The 12,889-nt window shown below is 43.8% G+C and overlaps 1 protein-coding gene and 1 non-coding gene across 2 annotated transcripts in view; one reads left to right on the top strand and one right to left on the bottom strand.

Moving 5' to 3' along the window:
- The window catches only part of LOC126249766 (uncharacterized), a 1,113,531-nt gene that overhangs the window by 380,962 nt on the left and 719,680 nt on the right, over positions 1-12,889 (bottom strand).
- On the top strand, positions 994-1,066 carry Trnat-agu (transfer RNA threonine (anticodon AGU)). The gene has a single exon. It is a non-coding gene; the product is annotated as a tRNA-Thr (tRNA).

Here is a 12,889-nt window from a genome sequence, read left to right as displayed (position 1 = left end):
CCGACGAAGCTCATTTCACGCTCCGAGGGTCTGTCAACGCCCACAACTGCAGAATTTGGGCTACCGAAAATCCTAGAACTGACGTGGAAACTCCATTGCACGACGAGAAAGTCACGGTATGGGTTGGATTTACCTCATCTACCATTATCGGGCCTTTTTTCTTCGAGGAAATGCGTGATTCTGGTTTTGTAACTGCTACCGTGACGGGTGAGAGGGACGCCGATATGTTACAGAATCGCATCATCCCCAGCCTGGCTGATAAACACCTGCTGGAACGTACGATGTTTATGCAGGATGGCGCTCCACCCCATATTGCTAGACGCGTGAAAGATGTCTTGCGCGCGTCGTTTGGTGGTGATCGTGTGCTCAGCCGCCACTTTCGTCATGCTTGGCCTCCCAGGTCCCCAGACCTCAGTCCGTGCGATTATTGGCTTTGGGGTTACCTGAAGTCGCAAGTGTATCGTGATCGATAGACATCCCTAGGGATGCTGAAAGACAACATCCGACGCCAATGCCTCACCATAACTCCGGACATGCTTTACAGTGCTGTTCACAACATTATTCATCGACTACAGCTATTGTTGAGGAATGATGGTGGACATATTGAGCATTTCCTGTAAAGAACATCGTCTTTGCTTTGTCTTACTTTGTTACGCTCATTATTGCTTTTCTTATCAGATGAAGCGCCATCTGTCGGTCATTTTTTGAACTTTTGTATTTTTTTGGTTCTAATAAAACCCCATGTCATTCCAAGCATGTGCGTCAATTTGTACCTCTCTATCTACATTATTCCGTGATTTATTCAGTTTTCAAATTTATACTGACTTTTTGATCTCCCGGTATATAAAAATCAAGGCCAGGACACAGATGCAAACCAGGAATAATGAGAATAATGGGCAACGGGCACTACATCCACACTGAGTGCATAAGTTGAGCATTTGGGTAAGACGGGAGGGGTGTTAGGGTAGCAGATGCGGTTGCAATGACCACTGTGTCTGGATGGCTCAGTGCTCAGAGCATCTGCCTAGTAAGCAGCAGACCAGGGTTCGAATCCCGGTCCGGCACAAATTTTCAACTACCCCCATAGATTTAAACCAATGTCCACTCGCAGCCAATGTCTGCAATTCTTTTTCGTCTCAAAGTATATTCTTTCGTATGGTTTCATGAAACCCATATTTAGGCGCTGCAGTCATGGACTGTGCGGCTGGTCCCGGCGGAGGTTCGAGTCCTCCCTTGGGCATGGGTATGTGTATTTGTCCTTAGGATAATTTAGGTTAAGTAGTGTGTAAGCTTAGGGACGGATACCTTAGCAGTTAAGTCCCATAAGATTTCACACACATTTGAACATTTTTAAACCCATATTTTATCGATATATAATACAAGAACACTGTTTTCAGCACGCAATAAGAGCATAGTACACAAGAACTTCGCTCTTGTTACTGCAGTGTCTCTGCATTCCATTAAATAGTTGCGTCCATCACTACAGTTTCTGAACAGAAAACCAAGTGAGCGGAGAAGAAAACTGAAATCTGTTAGACAGAATTATTAATTTTTTCACGGAGATCGTCCCGTATTTTTCTACCCGTCGGATACATGACGAAGTAACCAAGTTCAGTGCCATACCCGACCGTTTTGTTAAAATCGTGAAATTCCGTAGTTTTCGTTTTAGTTTATACCCCTTTCTTGGAAAATCAACACACGTGCTCAAAACTGGAGATTATAAAGACTTTACTGCTGCGTTAATACGGATTACAGTCAATTTGGAAATACCGCATGCTTTTCCTGTCGGGTTATGAGTTTGCGCAAAATTTACATTATCCCTTGCTTCTTTACAGTTGGACATATCAGTAAACACAACTTCAGTACGTTCGATAGAACAATCTTAGTTTGTTTTCGAATGTCTTGTTGTCCTTTACGCACACCGACTGGTTGAGATCCTTGCTCCTGCATTACGCTAACTATGATAAGTGAAATGCACCTTTCTATGGAAGACTGCAAGCACAGATGAACACACAAAATCGGACGGGAAGACCGAAAATACAGCTAGCGCTGACCTTCATCGCTGCTGCAATGTATATGTGGCAACGAAGCTGTGAAGCGTACAAAAAGATAGAGACAGAGAAAAAGGGGGTGAGATGAGCCAACCGTTATCTGGTGTCGGCTTTCGTCGTATGGTAATCATGTGCGCAAACAGAACACTAAAGAAATGTATTCCGCTTCTACTTTTTTTAGTGCATGTTGTGGAGATATACAGAATGTGGCGTATCCCGAAGTTTAACTTACACCGAAAGGTAACTGTTTGACTGTGAGCTGCTAAAGCCAACACATGTGGTCTCATGATCGTTTTTATTGAGACTAATCTACATGGGTAACTGGTTTGGCCTCTGAAATGAAACGTGCGAGCGCTATCCACTCTTCACCAAAACAAACAACTTTGCATCTTGTACGGCATTCCGTTAGTAATGTGGCCACTGCGCACAAAGGAAAACACCACCACTTTGAAACAACACCGTGATGTATTCCTGATAACATTGTTAAATACGGGTCGCCTGATCATGCCAAAAGTCGTAGGAAATAAGGTTCATAAAAAAAAGTCGATATCGAAATTACAACATCTAATCAAAGTCAAAACTAACATGGAGTGACTCACGAAAACCAAAGCCACAGAGAATTGACATGAAAAATTGAAGCTAATAATGTGGGACTTTGACTGACATTGGAAGAAGAATGAAAGAAGAGTTCCTCAACTGTGCAACTCACATTTTCAAGTAAACACGAGGAAAACCCCACTTAACTCCGCATACAAGGCGCAAAAATAACTACGAGTAGATAAATGCATACTGCTCACAGTGTGAAATCTGACATAAAACCAACGCCTCGTGCTATTGCAAAAAGGGAGACGTAATCTTCAAAGTGCACTGTCGGCACGAGACGAAGGCCTGGAAGCGACAAAGGGCGACTCCCACGTAACGAATGTTAAGAATTCAAAGTTCTCTATTTTCAGCCCAAACTCTTTTGGAGGGCGACATCAGTGCTTAAGCCAATGTGACGAACGTAAATCTGCCTCGAAGCATGAAAACAGATGGGAGGCAGCAAAAGTTTCCCTGACATGGCGTAAAAATGCGCAAAAGCAAATTACTACTACGTTGACACCGAGTTTAAGCGATCTTTCACTATTCGAGGAGCTAGCACTTTAACACACAGGATTGGCCGAGCATAAAAAAATTTGAGATGGAGCTAAATTTCTCACATTTCTTGGGAATGGAAAGGCAGGATTCTTGTTGACACCCATGTTGAAAAGGTACTTGCCACATCTCAAGTGCTCGCTACGGCAGCGTTGCGACCGCCCATCGTGCACTAACTCCCGGAAACCGCAACTTCAGAATGAGCCGAGCAGGCCGTGGGAACCGCACCAGAACTGTCACCCAACTTGAGCAAATCCTTCTTGTTGCATCTCCACAGCAGACACGAGATGTCCCAAAAATCGCAGTTTTGCGTGAGAACCTTTCAGCTACCATCCAATGATAAGTACTGCTCACTGTGTATGTGAAATACAATGTAACTGAACTGATACAGGATCGAGAAGTGATCTGTATCAGTCACGTCACATCTTTATGGTGCGTATTTTACTAGTACTGGATTTCGATGAGTGGTTTATGCCTGCAATTTTGATGACATCATGTGCACCGAAGATAAGCGTCACCAGCGGCTTCAACAGTTATGTATATCCTGTACAAAAATAGCGATGGATTTTCAATTCAGATTGTCGGCTATGAGTTTGGTATAAAAGCAACTCTTTCAAGCTCCATTCCATCCCTGCTCTTAGGGAAACAAAATTTAGTTTAAACATTTAAAGCTAACAGGCGTGATTCAAAATTCACATTGCAAAGGAAAATTAATTACACATGATAGGTTCTGATCGTGAATTACATCACAGGAAACAGAATAACGAGTTCTTTCTTTATACTACGAATTTCCATTATTATTATACCTGTCAGCATAAATTTACTGCATTTCTGAAGTAATGTTTTTGTTCCCTATTGAAATATAAGTGGCAGTGAAATGAAAACCGAACACTCTCCCTACAAGACCATGGTATGGTTCCATTGAAAAGTAATCACAGCACTGGTTAAGATATTTATCCCACTGGGTGTTTTGACTTCATGGCGAGTCGTCGTTTCAGCAACGTGTCTTCACAGCTCTGCGCACTGATTCTGGTTCCACGCTCGAGAAACTCGACGAGCAGAGGGCCCGCGCAATTGGAGGTTATCATGAGCTTACCGGAACTTGTGTGAACAGCTTCGGATTTCCTTGGCGGCGGAGATGTTTCCACTGCTGGCTTTGACGTTTGCTGTCGGAATGCTGTCGGACGGAATCATCTGTTGCGCGATAACTCCCAACCCCACACTGCCAGTCAGATGAAGGCTCCGTTCCAGCAACTTCGATGGGAAACTCTGCAACATCCTCGGTTTAGACCGGATCTTTCCCTAAGTGATTTTCACATATTTGGTAACCCGAATAAAGATAGGCGTGGACGTCGTCTTCGGTCGGGCAAGGAAGTTCAAGAATGGGTGGGTTGTGGATCCGTCAGCGACCGACCGCTTTCTATGAAACAGGAATTGATCGTCTCGTCTCCCTGTGGTATGGATGTCGTTTGAATGGAACCATTCCATTCTAGGGTCCCGTGTGGCAGATGTTAGGTTTTCATTTGACTGCTTCCCTTATAAAAACTGAATGCAGGTAAAATATGATCAAAAAAATTTTAAGCTGCAGGATCAGGTGAATACGTCGGTAGTATTTCCCTTACGTGAGAAGCCATAAAACTATTAATAGATAATCAAGGTAACTTTCATAGTACTTTAAAACAATTTGCTTAAAACACGAGAATGATTGGCACAAGGTCCCCTAGAAGGTTTCCTAAGAAAGGAAATCAACGTTAAAATTTCTTGCTAGTCCACAATGAGGCCACTGAAGATGGAATACTTCCTCGAAATGGCCAGGAACGGGGGGCAAAATCGACATTCGCATGAAGTGATTTGGGCAAAGAACGAAAAACATAACAAGAACTGAACCCCGTCCCTCCCTCATACTAACCCGCTCGCCATCTGGCTCATTTCCAGTTTTCGAGTTTACGTAGGGAAGTAGCAGAGCAAGCAATAATTCGTATTAATCACAGTAATGGTAGCAGCGTTTGGGTAACGTATTTGCCTACTGCAAAGTAAAGAGCGTTTCATTCAGGTTGATCGCCACGTTGGTTGTGCAGAAACCAACTGGGAACGTAAGTCAGGATCCCTTGCAAGGCATCTTTCCTTTATTAATTATGTAATCGTCTCATACAAAGCCCCAAAAACGGAACATAAAATTTCGAAAACGTGACAGATTAAATTAAAAATTACTTCTTGAATACGACGAATAGTACACTAAACAGAGTGAACTTAAATAGCAGACAACTGCTTGTTAGTTTAGAGAGTTTGCTATTGAGTGGTCGGAAGTTAAGCAGTAAACCGTAAGCTACAGATACAAATGAACAAAACTGGCAAAAGGCAAAAATTGGAATTAACTTTACAAGATCGATTTCACACAATTAAATGAACTTCTTATTACCTTTAAAGGCTCACACATTCCGCTAATCGGAGTGAGAATTCGAATCAAGAACAGCTGCCAATATGAGTAACGTAGAAGCAAATATCCTCGGAGTAGTGAAGCAACTTAAATCACTTAATAAAAGCAAGTCTCCTGGTCCAGACTGTATACCAATTAGGTTGCTTTCAGAGTATGCTGATTAGCCGCACACCTGACAATAATATACAACTGTTCGCTCGACGAAAGATCCGTATCTAAAGACTGGAAAAGTTGCACTGGTCACACCAATATTCAAGGAAGGCAATAGGAGTAATCCACTTAATAACAGGCCCATATCATTAACGTCGATATGCAACAGGATTCTGGAACACATATAGCGTTCGAACATCATGAATTACCTCGAAGAAAACGGTCTATTGACACACAGCCACATGGCTTTAGAAAACATTGTTCTTGTTAAACACAACTGGCTCTTTATTCGCATGAAGTGTTGAGTGCTATTGACAAGGGATTTCAAATCGATCCCGTATTTCTGGATTTCCGGAAGGCTTTTGACACTGTACCACACAAGCGGCTTGTAGTGAAATTGCATACTTATGGAATATCGCCTTAGTTATGTGACTGGATTTGTGATTTCCCGTCAGAGAGATCACAGTTCGTAGTAATTGACGGAAAGTCATCTAGTAAAACAGAAGTGGATTCTGGCGCGATTTGGGAGGCAATCTTAGCAGCCGTCTTAGGTTCTTTGCAGATGACGCTGTCGTTTATCGACTAATAAATTCATCACAAGATCAAAACAAATTGCAAAACGATTTAGAAAAGATATCTTTATGGTGCGAAAATTGGCAGTTGACGATAAATAACGAAAAGTGTGAGGTCATCCACCGGAGTGCTAAAAGGAATTCGTTAAACTTCGGTAACACGATAAATCAGTCAAATCTAAAGACCGTAAAGTCAACTAAATACCTAGGAATTACAATTACGAACAACTTAAATTGGAAGGAACACACAGAAAATATTGTGGGCAAGACTAACCAAAGCCAGCGTTTTATTGGCGCGACGCTTAGAAAATGTATCACATCTACTAAGGAGACTGCCTACACTACGCTTGTCGGCCCTCTTTTAGAATACTGCTGCACGGTGTGGGATCCTTACCAGATAGGACTGACGGAGTACGTCGAAAAAGTTCAAAGAAGGGCAGCACGTATTGTAGTATCGCGAAAATGGGAGAGAGTGTCACTGAAATTATACAGGATTTGGGCTGGACATCATTAAAAGAAAGGCGTTTTTCGTTGCGACGGGATCTTCTCACGAAATTCTAATCACCAACTTTCTCCTCCGAAGGCCAAAATATTTTGTTGACATCGACCTACATAGGGAGAAACGCTCATCACGATAAAATAAGGGAAATAAGACCTCGTACGGAAAGATATAGGTGTTCGTTCTTTCCGCGCGCTATACGAGATTGGAATAATAAAGAATTGTGAAGGTGGTTCGATGAACCCTCTGCCAGGCACTTAAATGTGATTTGCAGAGTATCCATGTAGATGTAGGTGTAGATACAGAAATAACCAAGTTTCCAAAACTTCGTGTAGGCGATATTCTTCTTCGTTGCAATCTGTCACACTAAAATAAAGTCGCCCTCTCTACCGTAATTCGGAGAGAGAAATCTAGAACACAATTACAACCATTTCTTCATTAGCATGTTAGGGTGTGAAAACCGCCCTACCACACAATACATAGGTTGTTGTGATGTAGTGTATGTTACAAAGGAATGTATGTTACAATGAGTCTGCACACGACGATTTAAAACGTAGTACCTGTCTCACGCGACTAAAAGTATAGAATCGTTAAATGCAACGAGTTTTTTTCGGTACACGCTCTACTATCTCTGTGTTTTGAAAGAAAAGAATTGGCCATGTGCGAGTAGGACACGCGCAGTGGGTTCCGTACAAACTTAATTATGTCTATGCTGTGTGGGCAAATAAAACTGGCCCTTAACCAGTGGATACGACTGTACGCGAAATTATGCATATAACCACACCCCGCGACGCGCACACCACCTGTACGACCGCCACGTGATCCACTCCGGTTCAGAGCGTAGTGCGGTCTGTGTCAGTGTGAGAGGAGTACTACATAAGGGACGATGGTACTCGAAAGTGGTTGGAAGCGAGTGTTCGTTGTGGAAAGTTGCGTGACAACAAAGTCGTGTGAACCGAGTTGTCAGCTGTTTGCTGAAAAATTTAATTGTGTCAAAGTGTCAGTAAAAATTGTCATGCAAAACTTAGTCCGAGGCCGGCCGGGGTGGCCGAACGGTTCTAGGCGCTACAGTCTGGAACTGCGCGACCGCTACGGTCGCAGGTTCGAATCCTGCCTCGGGTATGGATATGTGTGATGTCCTTAGCTTAGTTAGGTTTAAGTAGTTCTAAGTTCTAGGGGACTGATGACCTCAGCTGTTAAGTCCCATAGTGCTCAGAGCTATTTGAACCAAACTTAGTCCGAAAATGGCATCAGACAGGATCTGTTTTGAACAAGTAGAAAAATATTCCGAAACATTCTCGCAAATCAGGAACTGTGGCTGCAGTTTACCAAAAATTACTTCAGACTTCTTGCAAATCAACCCGACGCCTGTCGCAAAGGACGGGCATATCATATCGATCATGCGGACGTCTGTTGTTCGTGCATTAAAACCAGCAGATGCTCCTCAGCGCCTCCAGTTTTTTGAGTGGTTGTTCACTGAGAAAACAATGAATGGCTTGGACATGTATCCGTTCTTTATGTCTGACGAAGCTTGGTTTCACCTGAATGGCTGTGTCAATTCAGAGGATCACAAGATCTGGGAGCGTAGAATCCGCCTAACTTGCACAAAACACAATTGCATGGTTAGATGCAACACAATTGAGGTTAGATGTGCAATGTCTGCACGCCGCATTAGTGGTCCTATCTTCTTTCATCAGACGCTGACTTCGGCGTGTTTTGTGGCAGCATTAACCGAGGAGGAAAAGACCTGCACTTATTTCCCAACAGGATGGAACTACTACCCATACAGCGTGCCGAACCTTCGAGCATATTTACAGTCTTCGCGGCAGACAGAGTTGTCAGCAGAGGTCAGTGTGGTCGCGGACCTAGCTGGCCAGCCAGGTCACCTGACCTGTCAGCACGCCACTACTTTGTCTGGGGAGCCATCAAGTCTAAGGTGTATCGCCAACGACCATCATAGTTTTCGAGAACAGCAGCACAACATTTCGGATGAGACTGCAGCAATGCAGCAGTCCAGCTTCGACCGGCCTCCGTCAACTTGCTGGCCAGGTTACTTTCAACGTATGCTATAGTCAGGTTAGTACTGTATTTCCTTTCTTCTGCTGTGTTTCATTGCACCCTGGAACTCTATTCTCCATGCCACTTTTATTTGCCCCACAACGTGTATATAGTTTATCCACCCTGAGAATCGCGAAACTCAACGACTTTTGCCTGTTATCGATATCGATACTGGGATGACACTGCTCCCGGGAATTCCAAAATGGTTCAAATGGCTCTGAGCACTATGGGACTTAACATCTATGGTCATCAGTCCCCTAGAACTTAGAACTACTTAAACCTAATGACATTACACAACACCCAGTCATCACGAGGCAGAGAAAATCCCTGACCCCGCCGGGAATCGAACCCGGGAACCCGGGCGTGGGAAGCGAGCCGGGAATTCCAAGACCGTATTAAAATCTCTACAGTAGTTACTCAGACTAGCATGGACATAAAAAAAAAGAAGCTTACAGAGAATTCCCGTTCTTTTGTAGAGAGAGAAGAGTTAATAAAACATTTTTATTTATTTTCTAAAACATGACTGCAACTGACATTTTGTTTCCCTGCAGTAATGTTACTCTACTGTTAATCTGACGGATGATGAATGAAACGTATGTTCAAATGGCAAAATGATTTTTTTATATATGATACAATGTAACAAGGTTTAGAGTTTTTATTTTATTTCTACTGTGAAACCTTGCTTCTTGCCAAATTTCATGATTTTATGTCAACGGGAAGCACCCTAAAGGTTTTGATAAGTGAATTTTCGATTCAAAATGGCTCTGAGCACTATGGGACTTAACTTCTGAGATCATTAGTCCCCTAGAACTTAGTTAGAACTACTTAAACCTAACTAACCTAAGGACATCACACACATCCATGCTCGAGGCAGGATTCGAACCAGCGACCGTAGCGGTCGCGCGGGTCCAGACTGTAGCGCCTAGAACCGCTCGGCCACCCCAGCCGGCGTGAATTTTCGAGCACCAAAGTTCAAAATGGTTCAAATGGCTCTGAGCCGGCCGAAGTGGCCGTGCGGTTAAAGGCGCTGCAGTCTGGAACCGCAAGACCGCTCCGGTCGCAGGTTCGAATCCTGCCTCGGGCATGGATGTTTGTGATGTCCTTAGGTTAGTTAGGTTTAACTAGTTCTAAGTTCTAGGGGACTAATGACCTCAGCAGTTGAGTCCCATAGTGCTCAGAGCCATTTGAACCATTTGAACCAAATGGCTCTGAGGACTATGGGACTTAACATATGTGGTCATCAGTCCCCTAGAACTTAGAACTACTTAAACCTAACTAACCTAAGGACATCACACACATCCATGCCCGAGGCAGGATTCGAACCTGCGACCGTAGCAGTCGCACGGTTCCGGACTGAGCGCCTAGAACCGCAAGACCACCGCGGCCGGCAGTACCAAAGTATGTGACGTAAATGGCCTTATCTTTTCACAGAACTGATTTGGATATTTTAAATTTTTACACCGCCATTGGACCACATGGACCACAGGTGACATAAATTTTAGCGGGATACGTCAACTCGTTCCCGAGAAAAAGGCTTCTCTTAACAGCCCGATAGACGGACAACAAAGCTATCCTATAAGGGTTTCGTCTGTACTGACTGAGGCTCGGAACCGTAAAAAATAGTAAATTTTAACGTCGTTTAATTAGCTCAGTCCCGTCAGTTTCACTGAAACTAAGCAACAATGCAGATGTGTGCAACAGGAGCAAAGCACGCAGTGTTAATCACGGCTTTCCCGGGTTCGATTCCCGGCTGGGTTGGGAATTTTCTCTGCCCGGGGACTGGGTGTTTCTGTTGTCCTCATCATTTCATCATCATCATCATCATTTATCAGAGTGACTAGATTGGATTGTGAAAAGAAAATGGACTGTGTAAAAATTGGGACTTTGTACGGGCGCCGATGACAGCGCAGTTGAGCGCCACACAAATCAAACATCATCATCATCATCATCATCATCATCATCATCGTGGTGTTAATGTAAGGTGCACATGAACTGAGATAAGTCTCGCAATTCCACATTGAAAACTCACGGTCCAGAATCTAGATAAACCAGATACAACAATTTGCAAATGGAGGGAAGGAGCTTGCAGGATGTACAGCGACCAAACAAACAGCCACGAAGCGTGTGCCTTATGAAGCGGTCGCGAGTTGTGGTGGCTGCGCTGTGTGCAGTTAATCTGGCAGAGAGCCGGCGTCTGCCGCTGTTTGCCGCAGGTACACACCGCAGGTAGGTGGCGGGAGCCCGGCGTGTTGCCGCGGCAGCGCCTGAATGGAGAGCAGCTGCAGCCAGCCACTCTACTGTTTATTACACTGAGAGCGCAGGCGGCGCGCACCGCAGACCGCGGCTGCCTCTCTCATCTACTCTCCACTTTACTTCCGACTAGCCTCGCCGTCTCCTCCATCCCCATACGACTTCACCGTTATTTCTGGAAAATAATTTCTTCTACAAAAGGACGAAGATCTCTGTGTTGCGCCTCTTCGACAGCGAAGTCATTAAAGACGGTTTGCAAAACCTCAGTTAATGATGGGTGCCTGAAGAAACAGACGCTGGTTCTTCTCTAAGAAACCGTACTTCCTTTTGTTTGATAGTTTAAAAAATAAATAAAAAAGTTGACGCATTTTTGTCGGAGGCCCGAAGACCGATTGATCTTGTATCTATTCAGCAGGCGGCTGAAGTTTGTGTCAGGCAAGATAAGCTGCCTGCTGAAAAGAACAAGATCAAATCGGTCTTCGGGCCTACTACAAAAATCCGTCAATTACAGAGCCCAGTTAAAGACGCAGCAGTTCTGAGAACACCTGGGGTCTATAACATACCTTGCGAGTGTGACCCGCGTTACGTCGTATAAACAATAAGCACAGTGGAACAACACAGGACGGATTATGAGAGGTTTTAGCCTCGTTTCACACCTACCCTGCTGCCGGGAGTACAGAACCAGCTGCACTGCTACAGAATATACAATTTTCACACCAGCCCGACTGAAGAGTAAACGGCGCAGTAGTTTGTGCCACAATTATGTGACACTCCGTAGCGACAGTTGTACGTCAGACGTCTTTCCTTGTACACTTGTTCATGAAGTCTGACGAAGAATTAAGATAACGGATCGCAATTACAAGCGTGGGCGGTTTTTTGTAGACGTCTGAAGAAAAGACGAAGAAACAGGAAGAATGGGATGTGCGAGGAGAAGCAGCCACACTTCCATCTCCAAACGGTTTTTTTGCGTTTTTTTAAATTTCAGAAACTATTTTTTAACACTCTCAGCTGGAACTCTATTTCACCGTCATCGAAACCGCCTGGGGGCGGAATTAGCGTGTCGAAAAAAGGCATATGCCGATCGGGCTTTTGCTTCAAGGCACTAATTATTTCAGGTTCATCTGGGTCTGGCTTCCTTTTTCGTTTAAAGTTATGTTGGTTTTTTAAATATTTTAAATTCTTCTCTGAGCGTTTCGCTTGGAGTAGGATTCTTTACTTCTTCGCAGTCGTTTTCTGAAAGTGCGGAGAGCGGTAGAGTATCGTCTGGAAAGCTGTCTTCAATGGGACGGCGGTTGACAGATTCCCCCCCCCCCCCTAAAATTCGAGCTGTCTCCTAAATACGTGTTTGCCTTGCGCTTCTAGAGGATTGTTTTACAGTCCTTTGCTTCCTCTAATTCTTCTGAAATGAGTCGCGAATATTCATTTATCTCTTTATGATACCTTTCCGTAAGAAAAAATTATCGTTATTAATCGTGACGGGTGTGATAATAATGCGGTTTGTTTTGATTTTAATTAACGACAAGATGATGGTCGAAGTAGAGAGGATATAAAATGTAGACTGGCAATGGCAAGGAAAGCGTTTCTGAAGAAGAGAAATTTGTTAACATCGAGTATAGATTTAAGTGTCAGGAAGTCATTTCTGAAAGTATTTGTATGGAGTGTAGCCATGTATGGAAGTGAAACATGGACGATAAATAGTTTGGACAAGAAGAGAATAGAAGCTTTCGAAATGTGGTGC

The sequence above is a fragment of the Schistocerca nitens genome, chromosome 1, assembly GCF_023898315.1.
Source record: "Schistocerca nitens isolate TAMUIC-IGC-003100 chromosome 1, iqSchNite1.1, whole genome shotgun sequence".
Lineage (NCBI taxonomy): Eukaryota > Metazoa > Arthropoda > Insecta > Orthoptera > Acrididae > Schistocerca > Schistocerca nitens.
This window is presented reverse-complemented; position numbering and strand designations above follow the sequence as displayed.